The sequence below is a fragment of the Passer montanus genome, unplaced genomic scaffold (assembly GCF_014805655.1).
Source record: "Passer montanus isolate IOZ18808 unplaced genomic scaffold, ASM1480565v1 scaffold137, whole genome shotgun sequence".
Classification (NCBI taxonomy): Eukaryota; Metazoa; Chordata; class Aves; order Passeriformes; family Passeridae; genus Passer; species Passer montanus.
In genome coordinates, this window is record NW_024360608.1 from 727188 (window position 1) to 744402 (window position 17215).

Genomic DNA, 17215 nt, shown 5'->3' on the forward strand with positions numbered 1-17215 from the left:
GTGGACAGGAGAAGAACCCCAAGGGTCCCAAGTGACATCAGCCATGTCAAAAGTTTCAGTGCTGTTTTACAGGCTGGAGCACAATGAAGTGTCACAGTAACACTGCCAACATTTGTTGCTTTCTGCTTGTGTTATTTCTGATGAATGTCTTTGCGTACCAGCCAAGAACAGCAGTTTATTTCTGTGAGAAGAAATGTGGGAAAAAAACCTCCAGCAAACAACATTTTATTGGGGGTAGATTTCCCTGCTGCATGTCCAGTGCAAAAATATTTTTGATTTTCTGCTCTGAAAAGAGAACACATTCTAGACACCTCAATAGCTGGGGAGATATATGGCAGCTTATGCCTTGGGAAGCTATCTGGGTGAGAGCACAGGCAGGAGACTGCAGTCTTACCTCCAGGAAAAGTCACTAACCCCTTCTTTGAGGGTTACTCCAAGAAGGGACATTTGTGAGTTTGATGGGGGACTGTGCCATCACTGCTTTCATTTGAGAGGAAAGTAGGTGTGGACACACTGCCAATGTCATTGTGATGGGCCGCGATGGAGCAGCATCAAGAAGTGACTCACCACAAGCTTTTCTCCCACTGTACACATTGTGAGAAAGGTCCTGCCAGCAGATAAATCAAATGCACATTTTGTTGCACAGAAAATTTGTCTCTCTGGCTTTTTTTTTTTTCAGACTTCCTGCAGATCATACCAAGAACACAATTCTAACATTTTCTTCACTTTTAGAAGGACTCTTTGAAGATATGTGAGATGCTTACTGGAAAACCTGGGGTCTGGTCTGTCACTTAGCCTGGCTCTGTCTTTACCATGTGAATTACTATACAAGAGACAGTTGTCTTCATAATGTGCTGTTTGGAAAAGGCAGCACTCAGGCTGTCAGACAAAGAAAGAATATGGTTTTGTCTCCTAAAATATATATTGCTACAACAATTTAATTTGTGTTATTTGAATGTATTCTGTTTCTATTGGAGGCAGGCTATAACTTTTAAAAACAATTCACTTGCTGTGATCTATCTTGTTTCTATGCCATACCTCACTAAATTACACAGTGTTTACAAGAACTGTCTCTTCCTTTTCCAAAAGCTTCAGCAGGCCTGATAGACACATGACTGACCCGCTAAGTCTGTTTTCTGATTATGTTGCACAACCATTTTCTGTTTAGCAAGAGGTCACATGGATTTGTTGTAACGCAGTCATTCTGGTGCATCAGTCACTGTGACATGCATTGTGGGACCACTGCAGATCCTGTTCTGAACTGGCAACTGGTCATCCACATTAAAACTAAACTATCACTAGACCAACCTGATCAAACAGCACCCTGTTTTTCCATCTCTGGTCTCTGTTTCATCCTGTTTTTTAGTCTTCTCCATCATGAACTAATTTGCCTTCCATTAACAAATTTGATTCTCCATCACAAACAAACTCAGATGTTTATTGCTTCCATTATATTCCTGTCACCAAGTGCCATTGTCACTCAGACTGCATATTATCTTGTTACATTAAATTCCTTGGGGTCTGGACTAGCTTTTTCTCCCCTTTGCTCTGCTTATTTTTTGCAAAGTGCTCTCCTCTCTGGTATGGATCAAAACCCACAGTGGCAGTCTTAAGGTAATAACCTTCCTTTGAGTCCAGTGTATGACCTAAAGAGTCCTCAAGGTTTAGAGGAAAGCCACCAGAATAATTTTCCACTGAGAAAGGCATAAGGATGCAGAACCAGGAGAGGATGAAAGCTAGGAGCAGTGGTGAAGGTGTGGAGGGACATGGACACAGATGTGTAGCAGGGGAATGAGGGAAGAGAAAAAAAAAACCCCAAAAATCCCAAAACTTGGAAGGAAGAAAAGATGTTTGAAAGTATGAAAAGGTAGAACAGGATCTAAAAGAGAGGAATATGAACTTTAAAAGAAGCAGGTGTGAGAATGAGGAAGGGAAAGACTGAAGACAACCAAAGTATGGGCCCTTGACCTGCACGCAAAATGAAATGAAGCCCAATAGGACTCCAGAAGCTTGTGAATCACAGGCAACAGGTCATCAGTTCTTCAGGGAAAGAGAAATAGAGGTGTCTCCTCCACCATGTGTCCACAAGTATCTTTGCAGCTGAAACAAACAGCTATGTCAGAGTCACAGTGTTTCTTACAGTAGGATCTCACCTCTTGGTCCACAAAGATTGGGCTCTGCTTGCATGAAAGATGGCTCTAAAAATGCCTCTTGAGAGCCACAGGCAGGTAAAACTGATGGGCATGCAAGATACAGCTGGCTCAGCTGGACTGAAGGTCTCCCAGTGGCAAATCAGAGCAGCCTAGCCATAAGCACAAAGCAGAGGTATCTTCCTACCTGTGGTAGGCACTGCAAGACGAGATCCCAACAGAACTGGCCAAGGCCAATGTCAGCAAAGCCCAGTGTGGGCAGACACCATCACTGCTGAAACCTGCAGGGCTTGTCCATCTCAGAAAAACTTATCCATGCAGAAGTGTTGAGAGGAATACTTTTCAGCTTCCTTATTCCATGCCAGAGACCAAATTTTTATAGAGTGATGGAGCAGCATCACACCACCTTTATGCTCCTCCTTTTTCTCATTCTGATGCAAGAATTGCATTCACACTGATCATATGTAGTTCATACGTAGCGGTGTGTGTTGTCATGCTCTGGTCACACACATATACACAAAAAAGTTAAAAGTGTTGTATTAGTGTAAGGTTTTGGTGTTTCCAAACACACACACAAAAAGAAAATGTAGCAAAACCAAAATAAGGGGGGGAAAATGGAAGTGAAGGGAGAGAAACATTTTTCCTTCTGACTGGAAAGTCCACTTCCTGACTGGCTGCGTGTGTGAGAACAGAGCAGCCAAAGGAACAAACACCAGGGCTGACTAGAAATTAAGCTTTAACAAAGATTTAGTGCACAGTGTTTGCTCTGGAAAATATAGTTTCATTTTTTTCCCTCGACTGCAACTTAATTTTTATTAACAGGTTTTGTTCTGCTGAAGGCAGGCTCAAAACGAATTAGTGACACTAAAAATAGAGACTGAAGAAATCTAAAGCTCAAGGGAAACCCTGCAGACAGGGTTGACAGGGAGGGAAGGATGGGACTCATGCCTGGAAATGGTGACAGCTCTTACGAGCCAGAACCAGCCACTGCAACTTGAACTGGGCAGGCTGGACACACCTCAGTTCTCTGGCAGCCCTCTCTGGACTGGAGGCCAAAAGGGACACAGGAATGGTTCCGATCTGCAGTCACTGGGGGCATTTGCTGGTGCAGACGTGAGGGACACTGCGCAGGCCTAGCATGGCTCCTCATCTCCTTATCTTGCCTGACTTGGAAGGACAAGGTGAGGAAAGAGGAGGAAAGAGGAGAAAGAAAGAAAAAGTAAGGCATGATCTCCTCCTGATACTAATGCACAGGAGTGCAGGACTGGAAGATCTGGATGGATCCAAAGGGTTTGCACTGCTTCTGCTCCTGGACTCTCTGAACCAGGTGCTCCTGGGAAGGTTTTTGGAGCACAGCCATGAAAACCATGTTTGAAGTGGCTTCCCACCAACTCTGCAAAGCCCAGCTAAGAGTCCACGTCTTTCTTATTAAATAAAAACTTATCTGATGTGTGGTTTGTGGGTGCGAACACTTTGGTTGCACAGATACCATTGCTTGCTCAAGGTAGTATGGTGTTAAAAGTGCAGCTGGGATAGAAGATATTTCTGTGATTCAGCCAGACTTCCTATCACTCCCATTTTTTAAAACAACATCATCTGGAATTATGTCCCCTGTGTCTGCCCTCTTCAACCACGTTGAAACCTTGATGGACAGATATGAAGCCCTCAGAACAGCTTTTATTGCTTTTCTTACAGAGCTCTGGAGTCTGAGTGGTGATGAGGGGCTGAACACGATCACTTAGCAGCTAGGCCTGTGCTTACTGTGAAGAGAAGCAGCGTCTCTGCAAGGGAAGCTTACAAGGGGTTTTTATAAGTGAATTGTAAGGAGGGGTCAACACTGGAGAAGAGTTCCTCATGACTCTACCCCATCTCCTTCTCTCTATTTGCCTATTAAAATCAACTGTTCCTCCAAAATAGTCCTGCTACCTGGGATTTCCCATTCTAGCTTGATCACCTGAGAACAGGAAACCATAAGCTTCCTCCTTTCCATCTTTCCTGTCTGTGCTTGTAATGCCAGCCCCTAATTCCCAGTGGACTGGGACAGAAATCTGAATGTGGCACTCCTTTGCAGTGATGAAACAAAAATGCCTTGATCTCTGAAGCACCCTGTCACATGGGGCAGAAAATGGGTGAGTAGCTACTGTTGGGTCTCATCTCCAGCCACTCCGGATCCATATTAACCTGCAGATTCTGGCATGCTGCACTTTGCCATTCTACCTCCCAGTGTCTGACCCAGCTCTCCCAGTATCTCTCTAGCCAGTTCCATGCCCCAGTGCACAGAAAAATGCTAGGCAACCTGTATGGCCTGCTCTCTTAGCTCCTGCCCTCAGCACTGAAGCATCCTGTTGGCAGTCTCAGAGTGGCCAGAACAGAGGCCTTGTGGGCCCAGCAGCTTCTAGATAGATGCACTGTTGGATAGTTTTATGAGGAATAGCTGATAATCATTATGCATAAGCTGAAAAACTAGTGTGAAGACTTTCTTCCTCACTCTGTCTCCCTGGTTATGAATTTTCCATTGACATCTCCTCCAGCCTCTTAAAGATGCCAAACACTTCATGGGCAAATGCATCTCATTCAAATCACATGCTCAAGTAAAGCAACATTCAGTGGATGTAGAACATCAGCAGAACATCAGAAGTGTGTGGTGGTAACAGATGGGGGATGCTTCTTTTGCTCCCAGATATTACTCATGAAAAGGTTGGGGGAAATTTGCTAAAATTTGGTCAATTAATTATGACTTGGTATAGTCTGTCAAGCTTTTTCTCTGTCTCCAGAGCAACGTTCAGTGCTACAGAATATTTTATTGCACAACCCATCTGTGTAGGTGCAACTCTTTCTGTTGTGTTCCACCATGTGTCAGGGTGTGAAGAGCATGGTAGGCTGCTCAGAGCAGCCTTTGGGCAATGTCACAGGACAGTTTAGAGGAGCTGCTGATGGCATCATTCACAATCACTGGGATATTTTGCATCTTCCAGTTCCCAGTATGCTGAGTAGTGGTTTGCTGCCATACCTCCCCCTCCTTCCAAAGGAGGATGCTGTGCCTATGGTGTAACTCCTGTCAAAGTGCATCACATCAGCCAGTCTCCCCTAATCCATATAGCCAGTCCTTTCATTTCAAAAGGCAGTCAGTTTGCCCTTGGTAAACCAGCACCACCCTTTCCTCACCACATCCTTGTCCTTGGTGCATGTGGCGCTGGGTGACAAGAGGACACAGCACTGAGGTACAGATGGCTGGTCTGCAGTTCACTGACTCATTCTGGTTGGTCTGCACAGCAACATTAGCATTTTTCCAACTGCCAGAGATGACAGATGAAAGACTCTGGTCTCATAATCACATCAGGCAATTTTTTCAGCACCTAGCACCCCTGAAGTGTATCCTATTCAATCTCATGCTCTGTAATATAGTCAACCTCCCCAAGCAGTATCAAGCCTGGTGCTGCCCCACTCCTTGCTGTCCCTTAGTTTTCCAAACCATTATGCTGTTTGGAAATCTTGGAGCAGGCTTTGCTTCCACAGACTATGGCAAAGAAGGTTTTGAGTACTTCAGCCTCATCTAAGGCTGAGACATTGGTCACTGCTTTGTCTCCCCATTCCTCAGCAGACCTGTATTTTCCCTGGACTGGCTACTGGGATAGTTGCACAATCTCTATGGCCTCTAGGGCCTTTCTGATTTTGTCCTTCTGTACCCAAGCAATGCTTCCAACCTCCTTCTCCATAACCTGTCTTTTTTTCCAGCTCATACACACATGCTTTTTGCACTTGAATTCATTGTGAAGCTCCTTCCTTAGTTAGGGTGAGTTTCATTCAAAATTACCAGACTTGCTGCACAAAAAAAACCAACAACAAAAACAACAAAAGAGAGAGAGAGAAAAAATAGAAAAGAAAGAAGATAAAAGGTTTGAAGATGCACAAAAAATTTTGAAGATGCTGTCTTGCACAGTGTTGGCCAGGGCAAGCAGCTGTGCTGTGCCAGTGTCTTTTTACAATTCTCCGATGCTGCAAATCAGTGGAAGAGTGACTGATGGCACTGCTGGAACTCGATTTCTGGCACACAAATAGTTGTCTACCTTCCTTCTCTGGTGTTACATGAATGTGGACACAAGGGAGGCTGTCCATGCAGAAGGCCATTGCACTCCCAAAGCCCAGCAAGCACTTTCTGCCATCCCAGAGCAGTCAGCATGGCACTGGTGGATCAGGACAGGGTTGATTTGATACTGAAGATGATGTTTAGGGAACTGAGTAAGAGGAAGCCAAGGAAGGTTGGAATGGAGTGAAGCCCTGAGAGATGAACACAGCAGGAGACAGTGAGTGACTCTGGTATGGAGTCCTAGGGCTGTGAGGAAATGGTCCCTGTAGTGAGGTAGCCAGAAGGATTATGATATACCCAGAGCATTAGGTCACTTGCTGGCAGTGTGTCTGGCAGTTACAGCAGGAGACAGGAGGGAGCTGTGTGTGATGAGAAGAGAGAAAAATGCAAAGAAGAGTGGTCAGATCTCTGAAGGCAATGGTGGTTGAAATGACATTTTATAGGAGAATCCTTGAAAGTGGTGTGGCTATGAGTAGAGCTGTTTGAAGTGAGGTGGAGTGGCCACCAGGTTGTTTTAACTATTTAAGTGTCTTGGTATGAGACCTCACTTTTTAGTCATGGCATTATGACTGCAAGGTGGTCTGGGAACAGGCAGCCATGAGGCAGAGGGTTAAATAAACTCTAGCCTATATACACCAAGAATGTGCAGATCAGCACTTGATGTCACCCAGCAGCCTTTGTCTTTTTGTCATCATGCTCCCTCCAAAAGAATTCTTTCATGTCCATCCAAGAGCATTCTGTGGGTACAGAGATGGCTGCCAAGCACGCTGAGGTGGTAGGAATGAACAAAAAATGCTGACAGCTTTGGAATAAGTGGCATGCTGAAGGCTAGCTAATCTTGTTTCAGCAGCTAGAAACACGACTTGGTGTGCTCTGGGCCTCTCTGTCCTGTGGATAAAGCAGAGCTTGATAGCCATTGATGAGAAGGCTGGGAAAACACCAGTGCAATTCCAAAAAATTTAGATGTGCAAGTTAAGAACAGACAGCAATACTTCAAAACAAAGCACATGTTTGGAGCATCTACTCACTTCTAGCAGATCAGAGCAGAGAGGTAGGGAAAGACAGGAAAGGGAGGGGGATGACAAGAAAAGGAGAGGAAATGTGGCTGGGCGTTTTGGGTGCAGCAAGAAATTGAGCCAGTGTGCAATGTCTTCTCTGGGCTTTTGACCTGAGCAATCTTACTGGGAGAAGGGACAATCAGGGTGAAAGCTGAGCAAACAGAACAGGGTAGATGACTTAGGTTTTATCACGGGGTGGTGCTTGGCAGGCGGGGCTCGAGCAGGAACTGCTGGCCGGGCTGTGTTTGCGCAAGAAGCGCCCGGTCCAGGCAGCAAAGCTGGCAGTGCCACCTCCTGGGCAGAGCAGGCGCTCGGAGCAGCTCTCATCTCACTCTCCTGCTGACCGGCTGGGTGATCCTGGCTAAACACTGCCCTTCATGGCACCTGGATATTTTCATTAGCAGAGGGACGGCCCGAGGGAAGTCGGTGAGCAAAGTTCATGCCCATCTGGGTGAGATCTTCACACTATCAAATAAAAATGCAGAGCTACACTCGGGCTGACAGTCACTGCTGGAGGAGAGCAGGAAGAACAAATGTTGCCTCAGTATTTCTTACAGAGTTTCTACACCCACGTGTATTTATTAACTGTGGGGTGGGTTTTTTTTAGTAGGGACCTGTCCTGCTACTATCTCTAGCTGCCTCACAGCAGTTTTTCAGCCATGCAGCTGCATCATATTGGCACAGAGATTGCACTTGATTTGGTAAATTCAGCACTGTCAAGTTCTAACAACCACCGCAATGAGGGAGCTGGGTGTGGTGAGAGATGACAGGTGGCCTTTGAAAATTTCAATTAAGCACACCATTTTAGGTATATTTTCTCTGGGTTATGAAAGCAGCACGTTTAAGACCGTGTCTTAAATTCCGTGTAGACCAGATTGCAACTGCCCCACAGGATGTGAGCAATCAACATCTTCAGAAAGTTACTCACATCCTGCAAAACAGAAAATAGTATGCACAATTATCTGCAGAATGAGATTTTTCACATGAACCCAAAGAAAAACATGACCAAAACACACATTTTCCACACAGTATCGGCCATTGGAATTTATTGTCAGCTGCCATTCAGAGCAACCTGCATAAAGGGCTCAGTGGGAACTGATAAAATGCACAGGACCTTCTAAGTGCCACAGGCAAGTAAAACTGATGGGCATGCAAGATACAGCTGGCTCAGCTGGACTGAAGGTCTCCCAGTGGCAAATCAGAGCAGCCTAGCCATAAGCACAAAGCAGAGGTATCTTCCTACCTGTGGTAGGCACTGCAAGACGAGATCCCAACAGAACTGGCCAAGGCCAATGTCAGCAAAGCCCAGTGTGGGCAGACACCATCACTGCTGAAACCTGCAGGGCTTGTCCATCTCAGAAAAACTTATCCATGCAGAAGTGTTGAGAGGAATACTTGCCAGTATATTTCCTTGTTTTGTGAAAGAGACAAAGCTTTTGTGGAGCAGCACCCCACCATCTTTATGCTCCTCCTTTTTCTCATTCTGATGCAAGAGTTGCATTCACACTGATCATATGTAGTTCATAGGTAATGGTGTGTGTTGTAATACTCTAGTCACACATACAAAGAAAAGTTGTGTCATATTAGTGTATGGTTTTGTGTATGTGTACACATATTAGTGTATGGTTTCCAAAAAGACTGTTTAGAGCCATCTTTTACTGTGAGCAAATCTGATTTATTTTTCCAAATGTAACTGGGAAAAAAAAAAAAAGGAAATAAATGAGAAAATTAAAATGGGGGGGGGGGAAGTTGAAGTAAGGGAAGATAAATGTTTTCTATGTTTTCTTTGTTCTTTGTGACTGGAAAGTCCACTTCCTGACTGACTGTGTGTTAGGACAGAGTAGCCAACAGGGCTGACTAGAAATTAGGCTTTAGCAACGATTTAGTGCACAGTGTTGGTTCTTGAAAAGACATTTTCATGTTTTTTCCTTGACTGGGATTTAACCTTTTTATTAACTAAACTGAGCTGAGAGAGCATGCTTTGTCCTGCTGAAGGCAGGGTTAGGACACATTAGTGACACTTTAAAAATAGAGACCATGGAAATGCAAAGCTCCTGGGAAGCTGCAATGCATGCTGGATGTGCAGAGTACTGGGTGCCTTAGCTTGTGCAGTGCCCTGACATGAAGGACACTGCGGAGGCATAACACAGACTGTGGCTCCTCATCTCCTTATCATGCCTGACATGAACGGGAAAGAAGGTGAAGGAGGGACATAAGGGAAAGGGGTTATAGTCTCCCTACACAGTGCAAAGCACTGCAGGGCTGGAAGTGCTGGGCAGCTGCAGGGCCAGCTGACTGGATGATCTGGGAGCCAAAGTGATTGTATTGCTCCCAGTCTCTCTGAACCAGGTGCTGCCAGGAAGGTTTTGAAGCACAGTCATGCTGAGCCCATGTGTGATGTGTGAGCTGTGGGTGTGAGCACTCTGGTTGCACAAACACTGCTTGATTCTTGCCAGTAGTGTTACAAAAAGGTACAGAGTGTCCACACCCCCAGCCTCATCTAGGGGGACATTCTGGCAGCCTTGATCCCCGCTTGCAGATCTGTAAATTCCTTTCTTCTGCAGGGAAACTAAAGGCAAAAGCTGAATTACTCTAATCATACCGCCATGCACACAAGCCCAGCTTTGCAACAGACAGAGTAAAGGTTTTCACCCAGATCCCCTGAATGACCTAGTCCCCACACAAAACTCTCAGTGGTCTCTGTAGCAAAGGGGACACAAAATTCCTGCTGAGCCAGTAGTTTGCCTCTGATGTACTTGGTGCCTTGCAGGCAGAGTGCAAGGCAGCCAAGGTCTCTTCCAGCAGCAGCCAGAGACTTGAGACTGTATTTGTACATGGAAGCCTCTATTACTAGAGTTGAAAAGACTGAATGCTCCTTGCTAACACTGTCTTAGGGTGATTTGTCTGCATCAGTGGCTCAGCTATAACAAAAAAGGGGCCAAAACTGCACAGAGATGGGTAAACTAAAAGTATGGATGAAGACAGGCTTGCATTACCTGGTCATCTCTGGGTCCTCTCTTGTACCTCAATAATTTTCTTGCACCCCTGAGCACACTTGGTCTTTCCTTCTACTATGTGGTATTTTCCCAAAAGTATACCATAATTTCATAAAAAAAAAAAAAATCTTTCCTGCTTTTTTTCATGCTGAGATTTTCACAAGCCACCAACCCCAATCCCTCCCCTCCTCCACTCCCCATGTTGTCTTCCCAATGAGTTTAACATTACATCCCTGACAAGCTGATTACCTTTGGGCCATGAATTTCTTCCTTGCTCCTGAGGTGCCTCATTCCTGCTATAGCACAGTGCCCTGGGGGAAACACAAGCTAGGGAGTGCAGCCTCACTGGAGTGTGCTGACTCTGTCTTACCCTGTTTTCCAGGCATGGAAACACGTCTGGTTATGTGGCAACATGCTGGCAGCATGTGTTTCTCAGATGCCTCATAGCTGAAAGAGGCCGTATGTGTGTGTGTGTGTATATATGTGTATATATATATATATATGGCTATGGCTGATCTTGTGGGTCACTCCCACACCCACAATTCCTGCAAAGCTTAGATTCATCTGCAATGAAATTATCAGTAAGTATTTCTAGGGCAGCTGACAACTGATAGGGGTAAATTGTGTCATGCCAAAGCACAGGGCACTCTGAAATATGAGTGCAATGCCACCACCCCACAAAACATGCACCTCCTTCCCTCCCACTCAAATCCCCATGCACCAAACCACAGCCCAAGCCAGACTACAGCTCAGCAGAAGTTCTGTGGCTCCTGGCATGCACCTGAGCTACAGGCTCCAGAGATAAATGATCTTTCTGCAGAGTCAGTGGTCTTGCTCCTGTTTTCCCTACAGAGCTAATTCAGCTCTGCAGGGAACGAGGGAAGCAGACCCATTGACAACATGGTTTATTGGGATCCAGCAATGATGTGACTGATGTCGCAGGAAAGCCTGTTGAAGGATCAGCTGACATAACCCACACTGATGAGGCAGAGGACCGGACCAAGCTTGGCCCTCCAGCTCATCTCTGTTCAAGTGAGATGACTGTGAATAACTGGTGGAGCTGAAGTGGCACACAACCTCATCTGCTCTCATCAGAGTTCCCAGAATTGTGCCTTCCAGTTCAGCTTTTTCCATGTGTCCTCACCTGCTTCATAGGAGGTAGGACAGTCTGAGTGGAACAGGCAGTGGGAATGCCTTCAGACAAGACAGATCTCCCCCTGTATGCAGAGATTAGATCCACATATTGCTGAGAAGCAGAGAGGCTGAGATGCTGCACTTCTGGTTTGATACTTGCTTGGCAGAGAGAAGCTGGTTTATAATACTCGTGTGCTTGCTGCTCTTCCCTGGGACTTCTCTTTCCTCCTCATCCCCACATTTTACAGGGCATACAAAACAGAATCTGACCTTCTTTGTGTAACCTCACCATAACTGTGGGCAGTATTAGTAGTGTCTTTTAGCTTTAAACACAGGTTTTTTGCAATGACAAGCTGTTTCTGCTTAGCCAAGGAGTGGCTGGCCCATGATGTACAATTACAGGCCCTTTCCTGAGCCCAAATGCAGCCTCAGTCTGCCCACGCAGGAAAATAAGTTTACTCAGAGTAATAATAGCCCAACTTATCTTACTGTGCAAAATTTTTCAGTAAGATCAGTAAAAGGTAAAAATTAAAATCTGTGCCACAGCCATAAATTCCTCTGCCCTCCTCTTTTTTTTTCTATTTTTTTTTTCTTTTTATCTGTGTAGTAAAAATAATTTGTAAATATCAAGAAATAAATGGGCTTATTTTCCAACAAAGCAGTTTAGGACAAGCTGTTGATCATTATTGTGAGATGGATTTTTCTGCTCATACATCCTTCCTGGAGTCCTTCACACAGTCAGGCCCTCAAAGAGAAGAGTAGCTTGACACTTATGCCAAGAGGAAGATTACAAGGATTTTTGTCAAGTGCTTGAATGTCTGCAAAATAATATTGCTATTGCTTGAATTTTGTATACCTCAGCTGGCAAACGTGCATTTCTTTTGTCTACCTCTTGGGTTTTTTTGTTGGTTTTTTTTTTTTTCTTCCTCCCATGCTGTGTTTTCTAGACATCTCCCTTTGAATACTTAACCTTAGGGATCCTTTCTCCTCAGGTGCATGACCAGCCCCCATCTTTTCTTCTTCCTCCCTGCCCAAGCAAGATAGGTTCCTTTTACATCACTTCTTTGTTCTCTGTGGTATTTGCAACACACTCCCAGCCTTGTATCACCTGTGAATTCCATTCCTCCCGGTTGTGTTTTCCCTGCCTTTTCAGCACCTAGAATGACGAAGCCTTTTGTGCTGCCGTTGCTGCAATTGAACCTGATACTTGAAAGCAGGAGAAAAGGTTGGAATAAACTGCTCTGATGATTCATCCCCGGGGCTGAAAGATTTGCTCCTTTGATATCAGTCCCTTGATCAGAGCTCTGCTATGTTATCTCTGTCTGGGGAGACTTAATTCCTGGCACATTTGGGCTGCTGGAATCCCAGATACCAGAGCCGGTGACTGGAAAAGGAGACCACTACATTCTTCTTCCAGCCTTAGATATGTCAAAGGGTCTTCAAGGTTTAGTATTCCAGGGCCTATAACCCCCTTAAGGCAGCCTTTGTCTGCATTTAATGCAACCGAGAAACCTCTAACTTTCTTGCTCCCTGCCAAAATTCATCATCTGCTCTCTCTGTAACTTACACCCTTGCAGAGGTGTTCCAACAGTTCCTTTATGCTTTGTTCTGTGGGCAGCTTTCCCTACCAGCTCACCCTCTACTCATCTGCCACATCCTCTCAAGATATTGAAGATCCTTTAACCATTCCCTTATGAGACTGTGCATTGATCCCCTGGTCATGGAGCAAGATGAGTGAAAACCATGGAAGGAACATGGAAAACGTATCTTGAGCCTAGTTCAATCCAAATGTTATGGTCAAAACCTAATATCAAATTCCTGGAGGAGTGGCTGTACTCCCAGGTATTGACAACTGAACTGGCAGAGGAGTCACGGGGACTTGTGGTTTTCTAAATTACACTTAAGTGGGAATTCTTTGGAAAATTTGCCTAGGAGCAAGTTTGGGGAATGTCACGGAGGGACCACATCTCTGTAGGACCAGATGAGTTTTCCAGTGGTGGGGGAGTGTTTTCTCCATATGCACATTTAGATTAAAACGCTATGCATGACTCAAAATGGTTCAACGTGAGTTGAGATTTCAAGACTTCAGACAGCATGGTGCTGTGGCAATAACCACCATAAAAAATCCTCATGGCTTTTGTTAAAGACAAGGGGAAACTGTTCAAGTACCAAAAAAGAAGCAAGCATTATAAAAACGCTCCCCTCCTTTCCAGGAGAAAATATACCACAGATTACTTTAACAGCAGTTAAGATCCATTATTGCAGGGGACTTAGACATGGTAGATCTGGAGTGTAGCCTTGCTGTAATTTTATATGCAAACTTATTTCTTCAAAGTGAAAACTCGTATTGAATAGGGAGAAATCTCCACCTACCATTTTTGATGCTGGATTTTCACATCTCTTTCAACTGGTGGCACATGCCTGGCACAGACAGGCACTTTGGGAAATGGGAAACACACAGCAGCATCAGGCTGGATGAGAATTAGCTGTATTTGCCATAACTTGTAGCCATACAGCCAGAGAAACTGCTTTGGCTAGTAACCACAGGTGCCTTTTAAATCTGAAGACAAGACACAGAAGCTAGACTGAGCTTTGTGAAGGATCTGTGAGAGCAGAGGAGTCTACATTCCAAGAGATGTATGTTGAAATGAGACTAAAAGTAGTAGATGTGGTCATATTGTCCAGGCCTTCTCTTCTGCCTACACTGATCACACCTTTTTCTGGCAAAATGGGAAGGAAAATCCTACAAGTGAGACCCAGGAGACTGTGGGAGTGCTGGCAACACTGACAGATCATTTTTTCCAGTCTCATCTTCCTCTTGGCATAAGTGTCAAACTATTCTTCTCTTGAGGGCCTGACTGTGTGAAGGACTCCAGGAAGGATGTATGAGCAGAAAAATCCATCTCACAATAATGATCAACAGCTTGTCCTAAACTGCTTTGTTGGAAACTAAGCCCATTCATTTCTTGACTCTTACAATTTATTTTTTTTTTTACTACACAGATAAAAAGGAAAAAAAATAGAAAAAAAAGAGGAGGGGAGAGATGAATTTATGGCTGTGGCACAAATTTTAATTTTTACCTTTTACTGATCTTACTGAAAAATTTTGCACAGTAAAATAAGTTGGGCTTTTATTACTCTGAGTAATTTAAGAGAAGGGGCCCTCTGTTCCCTTCCTTCATGAACCAGAACCACTTAACATGTGACGTTGTGTCCTAAATTGCATTTACAGAAGGAAAAATTGAAGGCTGCTAGGAAACACTTACGAATGTTATTTAAGATTTGCAGGCTCTCTAGACCCTCCCCCAGTCTTTTTAGGTAGGTGTTACCATAGACCCTCTTACAACTTTCTGCCCTGAGGGGTCTTAACTTACTTTTTTGTGGCTCTGGATGGCTGCTATGTACAGCAAAGGACCAGTTCTGACCAGCTTTAGGCTGAGAACAGTGGAAAAAGGGAAAATTAATATTTTTCCTTTTTTTTTGGTTTTCTTTTTACGATCACCCAAATGAAATTTGGCTATATTCCCTCAATGGGAAGTTATTTTACCCCTTTCAGAATTTTTCAGCCCAGTATGACACACCTAAAACCCCCAGAAAGTAGAAGCACATTTATGATTTTTTGGAATAAATTCTCATTTCCCCTGCCTACTCTCAGTTCAGCAAAGCCATGTGTTTTAGCAGGGAAAAAAACACCCTTTTCTTTTGCAGACTCACTAACAATATTTATAAAGAGTACAAGGTCATTGTGACACCAGGCAAGCACAGGGATCTAACTAGATTACAGCAGTCTCACAGAAAGCAAAGAAAAAAAATGTATAAAATCAACAAAAGAAAAGTCTGAGAAAAGTATGGTGCTTTAAAACAGGTAAATTCAAGTTCAAGTTATGATTAAAGAATTAACATGATGAACAAAGTGGCCAAAAGGGGAACAGAATGATAATGTTACAATGTGGGAATGTTTTAGCTACTTTATTTCTTATCCTTCAAACTGCATTATTTTTCCATTTTTTTGCTCTTAAAATGTCTTTTGATTAACCCATTAGTATCAATAGCGATCACAACAACCCTACAAATGTTTAAACAAAACAGGACATTTGTTTGACGCTTCAAAAAAAAAGGGAGAAATATTATAAAACAGTACTATTAAAGCTTTTTTTTATAAAACAACTGTATTAACAGTCTTTGAATAATTAACCAAAACCATATTCAGCATTGTCAGATAACAGTGAGCATTTGGGCCGGGTCTGGAACAAAACAGTACCAAACCAGCCAGGCTTGGTTTGCTGCCAAGCCACATCTGTGCCACATGTTTTGTGGGGGACATAAGCTGCTCCCTCAGAGGTGCTGCTGTTGTGAAACCACAGGGAGTGAGGCCCTGAGGTTCCCTCAGCTCCTCTGTCACCCTCCTGCCCCCAGGGAGGTGACTCCCTCCGAGCTGCCCACTCACTGGTCCAGCCGGGGGGATGACTCTGCTCCCAGGAGTGGCACCACCCTCCTCCCCAGCTGCTGCCTAGAGGGACTTTGTAGTGCAAGTGACTACACTGGTTTATTATGGCCTCTGGGCACCTTGTAGGAAAGATCTCAGACACCTTCAGAAGCAGCTGAAATCAATGAGATCAAGCGTGAAATGCTCAGCCAGTGAAACTCCCCAGTAGCTACGCAGACCCCCCACTGCCACCCACACCGTGTTTTCTGCCAGGTCTTCAGGTTCAACAATCCTAAAAGAGATGTTGATACCTCCCAGGTCTGCTACCTTGGTTTCATAGCCTAACTGCACCTAAGGCCATGAAAATTGGAACACCAATAAGACGCCAGGCATGAATAAGAAGAACATAACATGTTCCATGACTGGTGGCACTGGAGCTGCCCAGTAGGGTCCCAAGCTCTGCACAACTCATGTAACTGGTGCTTAATTAACTAGGGCTTGAGGGCACGTGTGAAGGACAGTGATCTCAGCTCTTATGGCACTGCAGCCCTGAAATGTAGAATGATTCAGAAGGGAGACATGAGCCAAAGCAAATTTAAAAGCTGTAGCAGCATAATTGACATATTCAGGATGCTCTTGGGTTTCTATTGAGTCAGATATGCTCAAAAGCCCTTGTTTTGCTTTAAGTTTTCCAAGTACATTTAACATAAAAACGTGCTGTTCTTGTGCAGAGATATGTCAATCTTTGCAGTTTGTAAAGTAAAAAGGTGTTTCATGCAAGAAGAAAACATAAAACTCAGTGCCAAGTTAAAGAGACTTTAGCCAGGTCCCTAGCTCAGTCTGCACCTCATGGGAAAGTGTCTCTGCAGACAGGGAAGCCAGGACTAGTGACCTGCCATGGGGCACAGAGCAGCAGCACAAGTCCTGGTAGAAGTAGTGTTCTATGTCCTTTTAAACGGATCTAAATTCTACCTCCTATTTCTGTTGCTTTCCCCCACCTGTCTGTATCTTCTCCCTGCTGATACTTGAACACTCACAGCAAGCAGGTGCCCCTCTGTCCTCCTGGCAGGTACTGGGATGCTTGGGATGAGCACAGATTTGGGATGAAAGTAATGCAGCAACCAGCATTGGTGAAGTAATGAGGTTCAGAGGAGTGAAAGGATTGTCCATTTGAAATCATTTTACACTTCTGCAGATCAGCACCTTCAGCTCTGAGCTTCTGACAGGAGGCATGCATGTGTCCTGGTGCCAAAGCAGGGCTGGTTCTAGCAATAAGTATTTTAATTAACACTGGGACTTCTATCTCTCTATTGAGAAATAGACATTAGTGAGAGACTCACAATGTATTTTGAAATTAAATCAAT